The following is a 21,846-nucleotide window of genomic DNA, read 5'->3' on the forward strand; positions in this document are numbered from 1 at the left end:
TGCTCTGTGACATTAGGCAAGTCATTTAATTTCTTGCTGCCTCAGTTTTTTCATCTTCAAAACTGGGATTCAACACCCTTTCTTCCTCAGACTGTGAGCCCCTTGTGGAACCTGATTATCTTGTACCTTTCTGATTTCCCAACCTCCTGTCTCTCCCCACTTCAGTCTATACTTCACTCTGCTGCCTGGAATATCTTTCTACAGAAACACTCTGGGCATGTCATCCCACTCCTCAAAAATCTCCAGTGGTTGCCTATCAACCTTCATATGAAGCAAAAATTCCTCACTATTGGCTTCAAAGCTTTCCATGCCCTTGCCTCCTCCTACCTCACCTCCCTTCTCTCCTTCTATATCCCAGCCCACACACTCTGCTCCTCTGCTGCTAACCTCCTCACTGTGCCACATTCTTACCTGTCTTGCCATCGAGCCCTGGCCCACACTTTACCTCTGGCCTGGAATGCCCTCCCTCCTCACATCTGCCAAACTAACTCTCTTCCCCCTTTCAAAGCCCTACTGAAGCTCACCTCCTACCAAGAGGCCTTCCCAGACTGAGCCCCCCTTTTCCTCTGCTCCTCCTCCTTCTGCTCTACCCCTACCCCCAAAGCACTTTTGTATATTTGTACATATTTATTACTTTGAGTTCGCCAATGCTGGGAATTTGCCAATTGTTGTGTTGTGCCAGGATGCAGGCTGCCACGCTAGACTGCCCTGTCTCCATCTCTCCCACTATAACTAGAGGAGGTGCAAGGAGGAAACTCGCCATGTTCAACAAAACTCAACTGGAAATTCTTAAGTCATTTAATGAGAATCCTTACCCTGGCATTGGTAACCGAGAACATCTAGCTTCCCTCATTAAGATTCCTGAGTCTAGGATTCAGGTGTGGTTTCAGAACCGAAGAGCCAGTCAACTGGGCCAAAAGAAAAAACTGGTAGCATTAGCCACCTCAAAGCAAGTCCACATCCAGAGGCAGCCTCAGTTGACTGCAGATGGGCAAGGCCTGCAGGCTGCCGCTTCCGCCTTCTCCTCTGATGCGGGCATCTTTCTGCAGCATGCGGCTCCACCCCTCTTGGGTGACATGCTGCTCAGGCCCAGGCCGGGCACCTTCCCAGCTAGCCTGGGTGGTCCAGGGACCGATGGAACAGAAATAGAAACTCCTGCCAATTCAGGTTTCCTGACTCTGGAAGCTTTCCAGTTCTGTCTGGGTGATAGAGGGAGCCCAGTGCCTGAGCCTCAGCTTTCCCCGGCAGCCACACAACTGCATCCCTGCTACCAGAGAGCACCGTATGGAAACCAGCCCGCCATTCCCATTCTGTAACCCATCAGGGAGGATGGGCAGCGGCAGTGCCAGCTCTCCCAATAATACCAGAAGAGGCCTGAGCCTCCCTAGCTGGAGAAATTCCTGCCCCAGCATCCACAGCCAGATCAGTATTAGCCTCAATCTCATAATAATAATAATAATAATAAAGGCATTTATTCAGTGACTGGGACAGGGGAGGTTACAAGGTGATCAGGTTGTCCCATGAGGGGCTCACAATCCCCTGTGGGCTGATTCTCATCAAGCCCACCACCCTCAATAGCCAATGCCACAACCGTTCCAGCCCCGGTGGATACAACCCCCACACCTGCAGACCCAACCCTTGCATTCACTCTTTACCCAAGACCAGGCAGTTTCCCCGGTCTGTCAGAATGCTGAGTCTCCAGATGTGAAAAATCTGCAGCTTCATTTTCTGGACAATTTGACAATGAAGAGCTTCCTTTCTCAGAAATAATAATAACAATGGCATTTTATTAAGCACTTACGTGCAAAACACTGTTCTAAGTGCTGGGGAGGTTACAGGGTGATCAGGTTGTCTCATGGGGGGCTCACAGTCAATCCCCATTTAACAGATGAGGAAACAGGCACAGAGAAGTAAAATGACTTGCCCAAAGTCACACAGCTGACAATTGGTGGAGCCAGGATTTGAACCCATGACCTCTGACTCCAAAGTCCGTGCTCTTTCCACTGAGCCACACTGCTTCTCATGAACCATGAGGTCCTGACTCTAGGATTTGAGGTTGGAAATCACAGTGAAGCCAATTCAGAGATCAGTATATCCTTTTAGAGTTTCAGTCTTTTGTGTGGTTGGTTTTCAGTGAGGTGGTGGTGGGACTCTAAGCTGTGAAGAAGCCCATTGCAAGGGGCTGAAAGCCCCTGAAGCCATTTGGGCTGGACTTGTGCCCACTGTTCTTAGACTGTGAGCCCACTGTTGGGTAGAGACTGTCTCTATATGTTGCCAACTTGTACTTCCCAAGCGCTTAGTACAGTGCTCTGCACACAGTAAGCACTCAATAAATATGATTGATTGATTGATTGACTTCTCGTCTCAGTCATCCCATGACTGTGACTGGAACTGACAGTTTTTGGTAGGACAGACATCCACCCTCTAGACTGTAAGTGTGGTGGGCAGGAAATGTCACTTTTTATTGTTGTATTGTACTTTCCCAAGCACTTAGTTCAGTGCTGTGCACACAGTAAGTGCTTAGTAAATACTATTAATCAATCAATTCTATTTTATTAGTGATGTGTATATATCTATAATTCTATTTATCTCTTTTAACGCTATTGATGCCTCTCTATTTTGGTTTTGTTGTCCATCTCCCCCCTTCTAGACTGTGAGCCCCTTGTTGGGATTGTCTATCTGTTGCCAAATTGTATTTTCCAAGCACTTAATACAGTACTCTGCACACAGTAAGTGCTCAATAAATATGATTGAATGAATGAATAGCTACCCCAGCCCTTAGTTCTGTGCCTGGAACATAGTAAGCACTTACATATCAGTTAAAAAAGGTCATAGGAAACACTATTTTCCTAATCTAGTATTGAGAAATCCCTGCAATCAGTAGTACTTATTGAGTGCTTACTGTGTGCAGAGCACTGTACTAAGAGCTTGGGAAAGTACAAAAACACAAAATTGGTAGACATGTTCCCTGCTCATAATGAGCAATAAGTGTGTTTGCCCAGTACCTTCCTCTGAAGCAGGTTAGGAAGAAAACTCTGTGCCTGTGAGTAGAAGACCTACCGATCCATTGCAGATCAGCAGTTTAAATCCCACAGGATACTTTCAGGGAATTCCTTTTGCCTCTTCTTTGCTAGTAACCACTACCACTTGTTCCCAAATAAGGAAAACCTCCAAACGAGTGTCACGCAAACATCTTTTGCCTCTCCCCTATCTCTGTGTGTCTTCCTGAAGATGGAACTGGGAAGCTTAATGGGACCTTAATAATAAGTGATAATAATAATTGTGGTATTTACTAAGCACTTACTATGTACCAGGCACTGAACTAAGTGCTGGGGTAGATACAAGCAAATTGGGTTGGACAGCGTCCCCATCCCACATGGATCTCACAGCCTTAATCTCCATTTTGCAGATGAGTTAACTGATGCCCAGAGAAGTTAAGTGATTTGCTCAGGGTCACCCAGCAGATTAGTGGTGGAGCCAAGATTAGAACCCAGGTCCTCCTGATTCCCAGGCCTGTGCTCTACCCACTGAGTCATGCTGCTTGTTTAGTAAAATAATATCTAAAAAGATCACATCTCATATCTGCTTCTGCTTGCATATATTTATGCAAGATTAGAGTTTTGGGATTAAGGGAGAGATTCCACTAGCATGCGCACTCATCAGGTAGATTTGCCCACCAATCAGATCTGGTTGGGCACAACCGATCAGGAGATAGAGCATTATTTGTGTGGAGGACCCTTTAGAAGAAGGGGTGTAGAGAACATTCAATAGTCAGATTGGCTCACCAGTCAAATCCAGTGGGAACCATCAGAGGAAGGGGTGGGAAGGGTGGATAGTAACCTAATATTTTTAATTGGAGGAATGTAAGTCTTTCATCGGTGATGGAGTTTCAACTTTGCAAGCCGCAGACTTCCTGAACTGCAGGAATAATAATGGAATTTATTAAGCGCTTACTATGTGCAAAGCACTGTTCCAAGCGCTGATAATGTTAGTATTTGTTAAGCACTTACCATGTGCAAAGCACTTTTCTAAGCACTGGGGAGGATACAAGGTGATCAGGTTGTCCCATGCGGGGGCGCACAGTCTTAATCCCCATTTTACAGATGAGGGAACTGAGGCACAGAGAAGTGAAGTGGCGTGCCCAAGGTCATACAGCTGACAAGTAGTGGAGTCAGAATTCGAACCCATGACCTCTGACTCCCAAGCCCGCACTCTTTCCACTGAGCCATGCTGTGGAATGACAAATTAGAGGGTTTTCCTTATTTTCTGAAATGTTTTCATTTGTTAGAACAGTGCTTTGCACACAGTAAGCGCTTAATAAATGCCATTATTGTTTATTATTATTATTAAAGAACTAATCTATGGTAAAGAGAGTATATAAGAAAAATTACTGTAAGAGATTGTTTTGTGATGACACCAAAGATGGTTAATTTATTTGCACCAACTACCAATGATTGCCAGGCCATAATATCTCCCCTATAGAGAGGGAGGTGAAGAGAAACTTATTCAGAGACAAGACCACTCAAGGAGTCAGGTAAGAATTAAAAAACAAAAACACATACACAAAAAAACCCTCATCTCCCTGATTGTTCCCCATTCTACCTCTATACCAGGAATCTTCTGAAAACAATTGCTTTAGGCATCCATATATTAGGGCTCAACTCCTTGGGAGAGAGAGATTACATAAAGAAACTATATTCTGTTTTTTTATTTAAAAAGAAAAAGCCCATTCTGAGCTTCTTTCAGTATTATTTTTTTCAGCTTCATCAGATCTTATGAGTGGTAAGTCTGAAGGGTAGTTTGCAAGTTTCCCTGGAGTCATATTCTGCAGCGTGGCTCAGTGGAAAGAGCACGGGCTTTGGAGTCAGAGGCCATGGGTTCAAATCCCGACTCCGCCACTTGTCAGCTGCGTGACTTTGGGCAAGCCACTTCACTTCTCTGGGCCTCGGTTCCCTCATCTGTAAAATGGGGATGAAGACTGTGAGCCCCTCGTGGGAGGATCTGATTACCTTGTATCTACCCCAGCGCTTAGAACAGTGCTTTGCGCATAATAAGTGCTTAAATACCAACATTATTTATTATTATTATATGATATGGAAAGAATGAACAATGAAAGCCACTGCTATGTTGGCAGAGAATCACTGTCACTGGACTTGGATCTTAATTATTTTCCCTGAGACTTTGTAGCTGAATTGATATTAGCCTGTGAAATGTGACCATAGAAAGGGCCACCAAGACTATCCTGAGCTACAGAATTTCCTGGAACAGGACTGGAAGCCATTGGAGATATGCAAGGCCACTCTTCTCTAGCCAGACTAGAATTTACTTCCCCATCCTGTCCATAGCCATGAAGAAAGTTCATCAGAAGTCCTTGGAAATCCCCTCACATTTCAATTTTGCCCTGCACCAAATTTTGCCTTTAGTTTATGAATTTGTACTGTAAATTAATTGCTGATTAACAATAATGGATTGTATCAAACTATTCGGGAAACAAGACTTTTGAAAATAATGTGAAGTTACCATTCAGCAGGTGGACAGTGCTCTATTATGGAGTAAGAAAATTGAGGGAACTTGTTATAGCTAGGTACATCTCTTCCTTTTGTGCAATCTATGCACTTGGATCTGTGACTTTTGGGTAGTCGATATTTGCCCCACCCTCAACTCCACAGCACTTAGGTACATGCCTTTAATTTATATATTCTAAATTATTTATATTAATGTCTCCTCCTCTAGATTTTAAGCTTGCTGTAGGCAGGGAACATGTCTGCCAACTCTGTTGTAGTCTCCCAAATACTTAGTACAGTGCTCTGTACACAGTAAACACTAAATATCATGGATTGATCCCATTCTGTTAAAGACTCTGCAATTCTTGAAATTATAATGCAAACATGTGACTAACCTTTAATCACTACAGAGAAAATACATTCAATTCAGACTGTGATGTAAAACATGACAGAAGACCTAAAATTGGCATACCTGTTGCTTAGTTTATCCTTGTTCTCCTCACTATCTGTAAATAGTTTCTGCCTGTCTCCCCCATTAGATTGTAAGCTTTTTTATGGTGTTTGTTAAGCCCTTACTAAGTGCCAACAACTTCACTAAGCACTAGGGTAGCTACATGTTAATTAGGTTGGGCACAGTCCCTGTCTCACATGGGGCTCACAGTCTTAATCCCCATTTTACAGATGAGGTCACTGAGGCATGGAGAAGTTAAGTGATTTGCCTGAGATCACCCAGCAGAAAAGTGGCTGGGCTAGGATTAGAACCCAGGTCAACCCAACTCCCAGGCCTGTGCTCTATCCAATAGGCCTTCCTACTTAGATAGGCGATTTAATTTTGCCTCTGCTTTACTCTCTCAAGCTCTTAGTATGGTACTTTGGGTGCAAGAAACCACTGATTGATAGATTGGTAGTTTTGGGTACGTATTGTCTTACAGACATTACCTATTAAATTCCCCAAAAGCAGTGTGTCAATTCCTGCTCTCCCTTTCAGTATCAGCCTGCTTAGCAGTCACTCTGCAGTGCTGAAGATCACCTTAAAAGATGTTTCCTCTACTTCCCCCAGTGCTTAGTATAGTGCTCTGCACATAGTAAGTGCTCAATTCACACAAAGGATTGATTAATCAATTCCCACAGGAAATCCTTCAAAGCTCACTTGGAATTAGTACCAAGTTAACTGTGTGGCAGATGCAACATTGTAATCATGGTATTTAAGAGCTTACTATGTGCCAAGCACTGGACTAGATGCAAAACAATCAGGTTGGACAGAGTCCCTTGTGCCACACGGGGCTCACAGTCTAAAGGAGAGGGAGAACAGTCATTGAGTCCCTGTTTTATGAATGAGGAAACAGAACCAAAGAAGGTAAGTGATTAGTCCAAGGTCACACAGCAGAAAAGTGGCAAAGGGTGGATTAGAACCCAGGCTTCCTGATTCCCAGGCCCAAGCTCTTTCCACGAGATCACATTGCATATTCCTAAATTATGCATTTCCTTCATACTTCACCCTTTTAACTCCTCTTTCACTCACTATTAAAAAGGTAAAATGTGACCAAGGAAGACAGCTAGACACAGGGAGAATTTTAGCGATGCATAGATTAGGTCATCTTAACTGGAAGCCTTTAAATTATGGGGAAAACAATCATCATCCAATTCTGGATGTAGTCTTTGTCTTCACTGTAATTCCTAGTCCTTTGCACACTTCTACTTTTATCAAGGTCACTGCTATTCTCACCACCTTTATTCTAAGCCAAATTTGAAAGTCAAACAAAGCCTGTGTAAGCAGTCAACATGTCCCCTAGTTACAAAATAGGTATCTGAGGAAATATGTTTCCCTGCCCTTCCATTTTTCTTTATTCCAGGCTTTGCAGTGACTGCTTGGTTACCAATCAATGGTGTTTAATGAACACTTAACCACATGCAGAGCACTATACTAAGCAGTTGGGAGAGTACGATAAAACAACTAGGATAACTGCCCTCAAGCTTGACTTCATACTTTGCTGAGCATTGTCCAGGAGGTGGATATAATATAAGGATGGGCTCTCAGATCCTTCAAATTTGAATTCCAGAGCTAACACAAACCCAGTACATTCAATGTATGTGTATACAGCTGCTTTTCTTATTCAAAAATGGAATTACTGACTGAGATTCTGCTCACATGTATGAGTATGGCAAAAAAAATCTATGAAACCAAAACTCCAGTCCACATCATGTGTCTATGAAGAGAGTCTTCTGGCATGTTTATGCACTTATCACTTGCTGTGACTGTCGTTTGTCAAATTTGCTTCTTGGTCTCCCATGCTCCCTTTCTCCAGGCTCCTGCCTTCAGGACAGCTCCACTTGGATGTCCGCCCACCACCTAAAACTTAACATGTTTTAGGTCCTTAACATGATAAGGACTGATCTTCTTATCTTCCCTCCCAAACCCTGTCCTCTCCCTGACTTTCCCATAACTACCTTCCTTCCTGTCTCACAAGCCCACAACCTTGGTGTCATCCTTGACTCCACTCTCTCATTCACCCCACACATTCAATCCGTCACCAAAACCTGCCAGCCTCACCTTCACAACATCGTCAAGATCTGCCCTTTCCTCTCCATCCAAACCACTGCCTTGTTGGCACACTCTATCATATCCCTACTGGATTACTGCATCAGCATCCTTTCTGATCTCCCATCCTCCTGTCTTTCCCTGCTTCTGGCTATCTGCTGCCCAGATGATCTTCCTACAGAAATGCTCTGGGCATGTCACCCCTCTCCTCCAAATTCTCCAGTGGTTGCCTATCAAACTTCCTGTGAAGCAAAAACTCCTCATTACTGGCTTCAAAGCTCTCCATCGCCATGCCCCCTCCTACGTCACCTCCCTTCTCTCCTTCTACAGCCCAGCCTGCACACTCCACTATTCTGTTGCTAACCTCCTCACTGTGCCTCATTCTCACTGCAGCTAACCTCCTCAATGTGCCTTGTTCTCACCTGTCCTGCCATCGACCCTGGACCAAGTCTTACCTCTAGCCTGGAATGCATCCACCAAATTAGCTCCACCAAATTAGCTCCTCGCATCCACCAAATTAGCTCTCTTCCCCCCTTCAAAGCCCTACTGAGAGCTCACCTCCTCCAGGATCCCTTTCCAGACTGAGCCCCCTTTTTCCTCTCCTCCTCCCCATCACCCCTACTCCCTCCCTCTGTTCTACCCCCTTCCCTGCCCTGCAGCACTTGTGTATATTTGTACATATTTATTATTCTATTTATTTTATTAATGATGTGTATATATCTATAATTCTATTTATCTATTTTGATGTTATTGATGCCTGTCTACTTGTTTTGTTGTCTGTCTCCCCTTTCTAGACTGAGAGTCCGTTGTTGGGTAGGGATTGTCTCTATCTGTTGCCGAATTGTACTTTCCAAGCACTTAGTACAGTGCTCTGCACACAGTAAGTGCTCAATAAATACAAATGAATGAATGAATGAAAGTCTCCTCTAAGAGAGCAGTCCCTCTTGTGATTGTCTGCAGCTATCATCTCCCACAAGCCTGCCTCTAGGCCACGCTATTTGAAGATATTGCTTCATGTTAGCTCTAAGGCGCTTGATAATGCCAATTGTAGTTGCCCCATTTCTGATTACCAACTGTTTGAGTACTGCTCTCAGCCACTCAGCTCACATGAGGTGCTCGAGTGGCATTTTTAATCAATCATATTTATTGAGCGCTTACTGTGTGCAGAGCACTGTACAAAGCGCTTGGGAAGTACAAGTCGGCAACACAGTCCCTACCCAACAGCAGGCTCACAATCTAGAAGTATTTTAATGAGTATTGCTCATTATTCCTGTCTATTCCTGATTTGACTCGTCATTTGATGGTGATCAAATCAATCACTTGATAGTATTTATTGAGTGCTTACTGCATGCAGAGCACTGTACCAAGCGCTTGGGAGAGAACAATGTAACAGAGTTTGTAGACATGTTCCCTGCCCACATAGAGTTTATAATCTAGATGACAATGATGTCTCATAGGTGCCACTGATGAAAAGTCTCTAGAAGCCAGATGTGCTTTCTGTGGCAGCCCCAGGTTGGTCAATCATAGAAGATTGGTCAGCACCCCAGCTTTAGAAACCTTTAGCATTTCCTAGCATTTCCAGAGCAGGAGCCTGGGAATCAGAAGAACGTGAGTTCTAATCCCGGCTCCACCATTTGATGATGATGGTATTTGTCAAACTCTTACTACGTGCCAAGCACTGTTCTAAGTGCTCAGGTAGATACAAGGTAATCAGGTTGTCCCACGTGGACAAGTCAGGTGGGTCCAGTGACTTATCCAAAGTCATACAGCTGCTAAGTGGCAGAACCAATATTAGAACCCATGACTAAGTGCTTAGTACAGTGCTCTGCACACAGTAAGCGCTCAATAAATGCGATTGAATGAATGAATGAATGACCTCTGACTCCCAAGCACAGGCTCTTTCCACTAAGCCATGCTACACTATTTTTCTGCTGTGTGACCTTGGCCAAGTCACTTTACTTCTCTGGGCACCAGTTACTTCATCTATAAAATGGAGATTAAAGACTAAGCCCCATGTGGGACATGGACTGTGCCCAACCTGATTAGCTAGTATCTACCTCAGTGCTTAATCAATCAATCAATCATATTTATTGAGCGCTTACTGTGTGCAGAGCACTGTACTAAGTGCTTGGGAAGTACAAGTTGGCAACGTATACAGTCCCTACCCAACAGTGGGCTCACAGTCTAGAAGGGGGAGACAGACAACAAAACAAAACATATTAACAAAATAAAATAAATAGAATAGATATGTACAAGTAAAATAGAGTAATAAATATGTACAAACATATATACATATATACAGGTGCTGTGGGGAAGGGAAGGAGGTAGGGCAGGGGGGATGGAGAGGAGGAGGAGGGGGAGAGGAAGGAGGGGGTTCAGTCTGGGAAGGCCTCCTGGAGGAGGTGAGCTCTCAGTAGAGCCTTGAAGGGAGGAAGAGAGCTAGCTTGGCAGATGTGGGGAGGGAGGGCATTCCAGGCCCGGGGGATGACGTGGGCAGGGGGTCGACGGTGGGACAGGTGAGAACGAGGCACCCTGAGGAGATTAGTGGCAGAGGAGCAGAGGGTGCGGGCTGGGCTGTAGAAGGAGAGAAGGAAGGTGAGGTAGGAGGGGGCTAGGGGATGGAGAGCCTTGAAGCCCAGGGTGAGGAGTTTCTGCCTGAAGCGTAGGTTGATTGGTAGCCACTGGAGATTTTTGAGGAGGGGAGTAACATGCCCAGAGCGTTTCTGGACAAAGACAATCTGGGCAGCCGCGTGAAGTATGGATTGAAGTGGGGAGAGACAAGAGGATGGGAGATCAGAGAGGAGGCTGATGCAGTAGTCCAGACGGGATAGGATGAGAGGTTGAATGAGCAGGGTAGCGGTTTGGATGGAGAGGAAAGGGCAGATCTTGGCAATGTTGCGGAGCTGAGACCGACAGGTTTTGGTGACGGCTTGGATATGAGGGGTGAACGAGAGAGCGGAGTTGAGGATGACACCAAGGTTGCGGGCTTGTGAGACGGGAAGGATGGTAGTGCCGTCAACAGTAATGGGGAAAGTCAGGGAGAGGGCAGGGTTTGGGAGGGAAGACAAGGAGTTCAGTCTTGGACATGTTGAGTTTTAGGTGGCAGGCAGACATCCAGATGGAGATGTCCTGAAGGCAGGAGGAGATGCAAGCCTGGAGGGAGGGGGAGAGAGCAGGGGCAGAGATGTAGATTTGGGTGTCATCAGCGTAGCAATGATAGTTGAAGCCATGGGAGCGAATGAGGTTACCAAGAGAGTGAGTGTAGAATACATCAAACATAGTATGTGCTTAACAAATACCATAAAAGAATTTTAAATTCTTTCCTATAGAGCTGCCAAAGGACACACTGTCCTTCTTATCTTAATTTAAACATGTCAGACTTAGACCAGGCTATCTTGCTCAGTGCAGCCCATCAGACTGTCTACATCTCTGTTCATCTCTAATCCATGCCACCACATCCCCATACTCTTTATATCAGCCTTCTTGGGTGTTGGATTAAGAGGAAAGAGGAAAACTGTGGGTTTTGGCTTCATAAGGCTTTAACTCAGAAAGAAAGGCTTCGGAAGTTTAACCAATCTTTTCCAGTATCTAGAGGCTTGGTTTTGGATTTTTTTTTTTTGATATTTAGAAATAAGAGCTACTAGTAATAACTAAGTTGTTCTATTATTCATCCCAAGTTGTTAGAGGGAAACATTAGGGATGTGAAATGGTACATCCCTAATCATGGGATTCGACATTCAGACAGAAGCAGCATGGCTTTGTGGAAAGAGCACAGGCTTGGGAGTCAGAGGTCATGGGTTCTAATCCCAGCTCTGCCATTAATCAGCTGTGTGACTTTGGGCAAGTCACTTAACTTCTCTGTGTCTCAATTACCTCAACTGTAAAATGGGGATTAAGACTATGAGCCCCACGTGGGACAACATGATTACCTTGTGTCCCAGCACTAGAATAGTGCTTGGCACTTAGTAAGCTCGTAACAAATATCTTCATCATCAACCATCACACTGTTGCTCCAAGCCTTCATTTGGGAGCCACTGTCAGATTCTTGAGATGGACACTTGTCTGGGCAGACTTACATTATGTTCTATTTTGATCAAAAATTCCAGAGCCACCACCACTGAGTATAATTTATTAGTTTTTAAATTTCACATGGGCTATGTACCACTGACCCATTATCCCTATGAATAACGCATAAGACTCCTGAGGCTGCTTTTACCCTAATATAAGAACGGCACACATGCTGAATAGAATTACTTTCTCAGTCAGGTTGACATTATTGTCATTCCTGTTTTATAACAAAGAAAACTGAGAGGCTAAATACCTTGTCCAAAATTATAGAGCAACTACTTGACAGAACTAGGAACAGAAATTTGCAGTTGTCTATCACTCCCACAGTTCAAGCCCAAAGCCATTCTTTTCTCCACTGCTCTCGCTGCCCATTCAGGCCTTGAAGATGGGAATCTGTCGAAGCATAATGGTCAAGGTTCTGTGTTTGTCCCCTTCTCTCCTAACCCTTTCAGCTGTAGACTGGCTTGATTGCCTCTCATTACCAAGGCAATCAAGTTCACATCACATCTCTTTGTTCTCTAGGTCTTCTGAAAGGAAGAGCTTGAAAACAAGATGAAGCTGCTCCTTTCAGTGGAGTTGGGTGACTTTGAATCACCTTGAGAATGAGGTAGAAAACCCCATTCCAAGGTGTTATTGCCACCTATCCTGATGTATCTATCTTCCATTGTACTCTCTGATTAAATTATATGCTGAACCTCTATATATAAGATCTGGATTGCTTAGATTTGAGCTGGCCTTGACTAGCAGGCCTTGACTACTGCCTTTCCCTACTAGTGCTAGATGAAGTGCTAGTTCACCTGCCTCTAACTTACCAGCTCAAACACAACACAGAGTCCGTGGAGTTTTTCTTCGACACCATGGAACAGGATTGATGTCTCAATACTCTGTCCACAACCGATGAGGAACCAGACAGATGTACTAGACAGCAGGAACCAGGCACTGAACTAAATTCTATGGTGGATACTAGCAAATCGAGTTGGGCTGTGAGCCCCTGTCCCACATGGGGCTCACAGTCTCAATCCCCATTTTACAGATGAGGTAACTGAGGCCCAGAGAAGTGAAGTGACTTGTCCAAGTTGTCACAACAGAGAAGTGGCAGAAGTGGGAGTAGAACCCATGAACTTCTGACTCCCAAGGCCTGTGTGTTCTATCCATAATGCCATAGGAATAATCACTCAGATAAACCAGCTTGAAATGTTTTTTTTTCCCTTTGGGGATTAGGTGCTTAGTGCAGTGCACAGCCCACACAAAGCACTCAAATACCGTTGATTGAATTGGTCACACCACAGGATCTCTGATGGTAGAGTCACACTGACTTCGTGATATCAATTTAGCACTACCTGGGCCACCCCAAGTGGCTATTCTTGAATGCAGTTGTTGAAAGAAGCTGATCCCTAGGTCTACTGCTGGAGCATCGTGGTTTAGTGGAAAGAACCCGGGCTTGGGAGTCAGAGGACGTGGGTTCTAATCCTGGCTCCGCCACTTGTCTGCTGTGTTACCTTGGGCAAACTGCTTAACTTCTCTGGGCTTCAGTTACCTCATCCGTAAATGGAGATTAAAACTGTGAGACTCCTGTGGGACATCCTGATTGCCTTGTACCTACTCCAGCACTTAGAACAATGCTCAGCACATAGTATGTGCTTAACAAGTATCATTATTGAGTGCTTACTATGTGCAGAGCATCTTACTAAGTGTTTGGGAGAATACCGTGCCCATCTCCCTCACCAACTCTTTTAGACATTTAAGTCCCTCCTCAGGCCCCCTGTCCCCCAGCCTCCCCATCCCTGGCACCCAGTGACCTGGCTGCTTATTTTATTAAGAAAATTGACACCATCAGCTCCCTAAACATCACTCCTGCTTCTCCTCAGTCCCTCTCCTTCCAGTCCCCTCCTGAACTCTTCCATCCTTCCCAGCAATATCTCTAGCCTCCTCTCAAAAGTTGTCTCTCCCCCCAACCTGCACATCCAACCCTATTCCTTCACACTCTACCAAACTCTCACTTACCCTCTCCCTTCTTCCCTCCCTAACAGCCATCTTCAACCATTCGCTCTCCAGTGGCTTCTTCCCCACTTCTTTCAAACATGCCCACATCTCCCCTATCCTAAACCAAAAAACCTCTCCCTTGACCCCAAGGCTCCCTCCAGTCATTGCCCCATCACCTTCCTACCATTACTCTCCAAGCACCATGAATGAGTTGTCTACACCCACTGTCTCAAATTTCTCTTCTCCAATTCTCTTCTTGACTCCCTCCAATCTGGCTTCCATCCCCTTCACTCCACAGAAACTGCCCTCTCAAAGGCTACCAGTGATCTCCTTCTTCCCAAATCCAATGGCCTCTACTCCATCCTAATCCTTCTCAACCACCTTCAACACTGTGGACTACCCCTTTCTCCTGGAAAAGTTATCCAACCTTGGCTTCACTGACTGTGTCCTCTCCTGGTTCTCCTCATCTCTCTGGCCATTCAGTCTCATTCTCTTTCCTGGGCTCCTCCTCTGCCTCCCATCCCCTAATTGTAGAGGTCCCTCAAAGTTCAGTTCTGGGTCCCCTTCTATTCTCCATCTAATCCACTCCCTTGGATAACTCATTTGTTCCTATGGCTTCAACTACAACTTCTATGAGGATAAGACCCAAATCTACATCTCCAGCCCTGATCTCTCTCCTTCTAGTCTCACACCTCCTCCTGACTTCAAGACATTTCTACTTGGATGTCCTTCCATCACCTCAAACTTAACATGTCTAAAATAGAGCTCCTTATCTTTCCACCCTATCCCTGTCCTCCCCCTGACTTTCCCGTCTCTGTAGATGGCACCACTATCCTTCTTGTCTCAAGCCTGTAACCTTGGCATTATCCTTCACTGCTGTCTGTCATTCGACATGTATATTCAATCCATCACTAAACCCTGTTGGTCCCACCTTCACAACATAGCTAAAATCCACCCACTCCTCTCCATCCAAAATGCTATCAAGGTATAATATTATCATTCATCCTATCCCACCGGGATTACTGCATCAGCCTCCTTGCTGACCTCCCAGCCTCCTGTCTCCCCCCACTCCAGTCCATATTCACTTTGCTGACTGAATCATTTTTCTACAAAATGTTCAGGACATGTCACCCCCACCCCCGTTCTCAAAAGACTCCATTTATAGGCCCAGTGCCTATATAACCTAGTGAGGCCCACACTTTAGGATAATAATAATAATGATGGCATTTATTAAGTGCTTACTATGTGCAAAGCACTGTCCTAAGCACTGGGGTGTTTACAAGGTGATCAGGTTACCCAACATAGGGCTCACAGTCTTAATCCCCATTTCACAGATGAGGTAACAGGCACAGAGAAATTAAGTGACTTGCCCAAAGTCACACAGCCAACAAGTGGTGGAGCCAGGATTTGAATCGATGACCTGGATGGCTGCAGTGGTTTCTAGGAGCTAGATTAAGATCTTCTATTTCATAGAAAATATCAGTGAATCACCATCTGTAAACTGCTTAGGCAGAATGGTGCATTTCAATGGCCCATCTTGCTCATCCCAAGCATACCATTTTATTAGCTCTTTTTAAGTATATGGGTCCAACCCCCAAGACTCTGATTCATTTCTCCTTTCCCAGGCAAACTAATTTAACACGTGTGGGATGCAGCTGCAGAGAGACCAAAATCTTCCTTCCAAAAATAACTTCCTGGGAAAGAAAAACCCTATCCAGTAGTTTTAGAAGGTTTTGTCTGTCCTGTATTTAGAAGAAAATAATCTTAGTGTTGGTTCAACCTGGACACACTGACCAAAGGTTCATGATGAGATGCTTGATTTAAAATCATGTTGTTTCTCATGGTCAGATTAAAGGGATCTTGTTGAGTTCAGGTGAAATATTTTTAAGCAGCTTTTTTTCCCCATGCAAAAGGACAGCATTCTTGACTGCTCTTTCCCTAGAAGATGCCCTTTTTTAGGACCAGTTTTTCCCATTCAATTATAAATTACTTTTACAGTTCTGTACTTTCATGAGGACCTAGGTTAGTACCCTGCACACAGGATATATCAAATTAAAAGTACTCCATCGCCCTTCCCCCTACCTTACTTCACTACTCTTCTACTCTTTTTCTTTCCACTTGGCCTCATCACTTCTGAACTGAATGAGTCCTGAAAGATTTCAGATTTTTTAAGTTTTAAAGTTTGCTTTTGCTGTGAGGCACAGGGAAGAAGAACATTTCATGGGAAAGTAACCAAATCATCAAATAAATTGGGAGGCAGGATGTTCTAATAAAAAAAGTATGAAGATAGGATGAACCCAGTCCACACACCTGGCTCCTCTAGTGCTAACCTTCTCACTGTCCCTCGATCTCACATATCTCTCCACCGACCCCTCCACCACCTCCTGCCTCTGATTTGGAGTGCCCTCCCTCTTCAAATCCAACAGCTACTCTCCCCCCGACTTTAAAGTCTTATTGAAGGCACATCTTCAGGAGGCCTTCCCTGACTAAGCCACCTTTTTCATCTTCTCCCACTCCCTTCCGTGTTACCTTGACTTGCTCAATCTGTTCTTCCTCCCTTCCAGCCCCACATCACTTATGTACAGATCTGTATTTTTTTTATATTAATGTCCGTCTCCCCTCCTCTAGACTGTAAGCTCATTGTAGGGAGACAATGTGTCTGTTTAGTGTTGTATTGTACTCTCCCAAGTTCTTAGTGCAGTACTCTGCACATAGTAAGTGCTCAATAAATATGACTGAATGAATGAACAACAATAATAATAATAATAATGGCATTTATTAAGCGCTTACTACGTACAAAGCACTGTTCTAAGCACTGGGGAGAATACAAGGTGAGCAGGTTGTCCCACAGGGGGCTCACAGTCTCAATCCCCATTTTACAGATGAGGTAACTGAGGCCCAGAGAAGTGAAGTGACTTGCCCAAAGTCATACAGCTGACAAGTGGCGGAGCCGGGATTTGAGCCCATGACCTCTGACTCCAAAGCCCGGGCTCTTTCCACTGAGCCACGCTGCTTCTCCTAATAATAAATAATGGTATTTGTTAAGTACTTACTACATGTCAAGCACTGTACTAAGAGCTGGGGCAGATACGATACAAGCAGATTGCTCCTCCCTACCTCTGTTTGAACATGTCCAAGACTCAACTCCTTTTCAATACACCCAAACCCATCCCTCCACTATCTTTCCCATCACTGTAGACAGTACTCCTATCCTCCCTCTCACAAGCCCATAACCTTCATGTTGTGCTCAACCTAATGCTCTCATTCCACCCACCTACTCAGTCTTTCACCAAATCCTGTCCACTCTTTCCTCTCCAGACTACTGCCACACTGATCCAAGCACTAATATTCCACCTTGGCTATTGCGTGTGCCCCTTTGTTGACCTCCCGGCCTCTTGTCTTTCCACACTCCAGTCCATATTTCACTCTGCAGGGATCATTTTTCTAAAAATAGTCCAGTCCATGTCTCTCCACTTCTCAAGAACTTCCAATGGTTGCCCATCTACCTCTGCATAAAACAGAAATTACTTACCATCAGCTTTAAAGCAATCAGCTCTCCCCATCCTACCTCGCTTCACTGATATTCAACTACAGCCTGGCACCAGCACCAGTTTACCCCCTGTGCACTGATTTAGTTTATCTCATGGCTGACTCCTTTCCCACAACCTCCCCTTAGCCTGGAATTCCCTTCCTGCTCCAAATGTGTCAGGCCACCAGTCTCCCCACCTTCAAAGCATTATAAAGATCACATTACCTCCAGGAGGCCTTCCCCGATTAAGTCTTCTTTTCCCTGGCTCACTCTCCCTTCTGTGTTGTCTACGCACCTGGATCTGCGACCTTTAGGCATTTGATATTTATTCCACCCTCAACCCCACAGCACTTATATATGTATCTTTAAATTACATATTATAAATTATTTTTGTTTATATTAATGTCTGTCCCCCCCGCTAAACTGAAGGCTCATTACAGGCGGGGGGAGCACATCTGCTAATTCTGTTGTGCTGTACTCCCCAAGTGCTTAGTTCAGTGCTCTGCATATAGTAAGTGCTCAATAAATGCCATTGATTGATTATGTCTGGCTGATTCAGTGAAGTTTATAATCACTTTTCCCCTGTTAGACGCCATCTTCTACATGCAGCAATTCTTAAATTGCTCTAGGACTTTGGATGATGCTCATAGTCTGTTCTCAATTGGAAGCATCCCAGAGGAATAGAAGTGTTTCCTAACACCTGTGTCCATGTCACTTGCTGCAGCTAGAAAAATTCAGAAAAGGTGTGGCAAGACATTTATCTGGCAAAACTGGGATTATAACCTGTGTCAACATAGTCTTCTGGCATCCTTAATTTTGTAATTTGAATAAAAAAGTTGTGATTTGAGCCAATATTCTTGTTTTTACTATAAGCTCACTGTGGGCAGGGAACATGTTTTCCAACTCTATTGTACTGTAATCTCTGAAGCTCTTAGTTCAGTGCTCTGCATATAGTAAGTACTTAATAAATACCATTGATGATGATGAAGATTGGACACAGTCATCATGTCACATGAGGCTCAATCTAATGAGGAGGGAGACTAAGTATTTATCCCATTTGTACAGATGAAGCAATGGAGGCAAAGGAAAATCGAGTGACCTGTCCAAAATCACATAGCAGGCAAGTGGCAGAGTTGAGATTAGAAATTAGGTCTTCTGGCTCCCAAGCTCTTTTTCTTTCCACTTGGTCTCACTACTTCTGAATTGAATGAGTCCTGAAAGATTTCAGATTTTTAAAGTTTTAAAGTTTGCTTTTGCTGTGAGGCACAGGGAAGAAGAACATTTCATGGGAAAGTAACCAAATCCTCAAATAAATTGGGAGGCAGCATGCTCTAATAAAAAAAGTATGAAGATAGGAGTCTCAAGATCAGGGTTCTAATGTAAATCACTTTAGTACCTCATCTATAAAATAGTGATGATAAATAATAATTTATGGTATTTAAGTGCTTACTATGTGCCAAGCACTATTATACCTGTTCTTTCTCTCTCAGACTATGGGCCCCATATGGGACGAGGACTATGTCTAACAACTATCCAGTGTCCTAACAGCACACTGCTTTGGTTCATGGGAATTAGTAAATGCCATAATAAGTTAGAAGAACTAATCTAAGGAGTTCAAGTGAGTGTTCTAAAGTCACACACATACACACACACACCGAAATATTCAAATGACAATGAATGACTCTGTAGAAGTCCCTCTAGAATGAAAGCTCATTGTGAGCAGGAAATGTGTCTTTTATTATTTTGTACTCTCCCAAATGCTTAGTACAGTGCTCTAAACACTAAGTGCTTAATAAAAAAGATTGACTACGGACTGACAGTGATTCTGAATAAATCAGAACTTATGTACAAGCCTTCAGCTGGGGAAGGAACCCTACACACAATCAAACTTTCTGTGGGGAACACAGAACTCTAGTTATTTAATTCCCCTACCTAGGCAGAATGCTATCCAGGGCCTAGTGGAAAGAGCATGCTTTCCATGGGCCTGGGTTCTAATCCCAGCTCTGCCAGTTACTTGCTGTCTGACCGTGGGCAAGTCACTGTGCCTCCGTTTCCTCATGTTGTTGTACTGTACTCTCCCAAGCACTTAGAACAGTGCTTTGCACACAGTAAGCACTCAATAAATACAATTGAATGAACTGTAAAATGGGGATTCAATATCTGTTCTCCCTCAGACTGTCCCATGTCAGATAAGAACTGGGAGTTCTGTTACAAGTCCACCCTAACTTGTAACTATCCCAGCACTTAAGTGCTTATCAAATATGTTATTAGTAGAAGTAATGATAATAATAATAATAATCTTTGCAAGGTTAGAGAGAAGAAATAACTAGAGTCAGCATGACCTGAGGAAAACTGCAAGTTAGAATGGGGCAGTAACAGGGCATCAAGCTCCATACCAAGGTGAGGTTTATAAGACGGTTGTGGAGTTCAACCTCCAGATAGATTCAGTTCCTAGAGAGTTTCATACTTAGTATGAGATTTTATAGACAGAGACTGACTGATTTCTGAACATGTTCAGTTTCAACATTAAATGACAAAATGAGATTACCAACAGTGAGGATCTGGACCACCGCAGTCAGCTCACTAGCACTGAAGCAAAGTTCATGGTAACACAACTCCCTTGGGTGGGATGCGTGGAAACAGATAATAGCAGGATGAGGCAATTGAGGAGTATTGAGCACTGAAGATTGAGGAGTACTGAGGTTGAGCCTCAGTCCCGAGACCCCAGCCCACAGGACCCAGTGGAAGAATTGGTAGTTGTATTTATTAAGCACTTTCCGTGCTAAGAAAGAATTCATGAACCTGGGTCCCCAAGGGGCTCAGAGTATAAGAGTAAGAGTGGGAGGCAGACACATAAGGAGAGATAATAGCATAGAAATATAAGAGACGGGATGACAGGAATAGTAGGGCATGTGGTCTGGAGGAGAGGTGTGATGATTTCTAAATTTCAAATTAATAATTAAATTATATGCACAGATGCTTATTTAGCTCGCTATCAGTAGAGAATATGTCTGTTTACTATTGCATTGTACTCTTCCAAGTGCTTAGTACAGTGCTCTACACACAATATGTACTCAAAAAATACAACTAAAAACAATTTATGGTTAATAAATCATTCATTCACTCGTTTACTGAGCATTGAACTAAGCAATTGGGAGAGAACAATAAACAGACACATTCCCTTGCCCGCAACAAGTTTACAGTCTAGAGGTGAGAAGCAGCATGGCCCAGTGATTAAAGCATGGGACTAAGAGTCAGAAGGACCTGGGTTCTAATCCCAGTTTGGCCACTTGTCTGCTTTGTGACCTTGGGCAAGTCACTTCATTGGGCCTCAGTTCCCTCATCTGTAAAATAGGGATTAAGAGTGAGCCCCATGTGGGACAGGGACTGTGTCTAACCTGATCAACTTGTAGCTCGCCTAGTTCTTAGAACAATGCTTGGCACATAGTAAGTACTTATCAAGTACATTATTATTATATCCTCATCAACAATCTTAGGGACATCAATGATGTCAGAGCCTTACAAGTGGCAAGATGACGACTCCATCCATGGGCACTTTGGTCTCTCTGCTACCTTTACTGAAAGTCACACGAGAAGAGGGGAGGCACCTTGAAAAAGTACATTCCATATTCACTGTGAATGCACATTCCCTACCATCCCTGAATGGCTTATAAGTGCCTACTATGTGATGATGATGATGATGGCATTTATTAAGCACTTACTATGTGCAAAGCACTGTTCTGAGCACTGGGGAGGTTACAAGGTGATCAGGTTGTCCCATGGGGGGCTCACAAGCAGTATGCTAGGTACTGAGGTAGATACAAGATAATCAGGTTGGACAGAGTCCCTGTCCCACATGAGGCTCAAGGTCTAAGTAGGAAGGCAGAGGATTTAATTCCCATTTTACAGATGAGGAAATTGTTACACAGAGAAGTTGTGCAGTGTCACATAGCAGGCATGTGGTGAAGCTGGGATTAGAATAATGGTGGTATTTGTTAAGCGCTTACTATGGTCCGAGCACTGTTCTAAGTGCTGGGGTGGATACAAGGTAATCAGGTTGTCCCATGTGGGGCTCACAGTCTTAATCCCCATTTTACAGATAAAGTAACAGGCACAGAGAAGTTAAGTGACTTGCTCAAAGTCACACAGCTGATAAGTGGTAGAGCCAGGATAAGAACCTTTTGACTACCAAGCCCCTGCTCTTTCCACTAAGCCACTGCTTT

The 21,846-nt window shown here is 44.0% G+C and overlaps 1 pseudogene; it reads left to right on the top strand.

The window, feature by feature from the left end:
- The first annotated feature begins 710 nt into the window (after positions 1–710).
- LOC119940176 lies at positions 711–2,103 on the top strand (annotated as a pseudogene).
- The last annotated feature ends 19,743 nt before the right edge of the window (positions 2,104–21,846 follow it).

This window comes from Tachyglossus aculeatus, chromosome 2 (assembly GCF_015852505.1).
Source record: "Tachyglossus aculeatus isolate mTacAcu1 chromosome 2, mTacAcu1.pri, whole genome shotgun sequence".
NCBI lineage: Eukaryota > Metazoa > Chordata > Mammalia > Monotremata > Tachyglossidae > Tachyglossus > Tachyglossus aculeatus.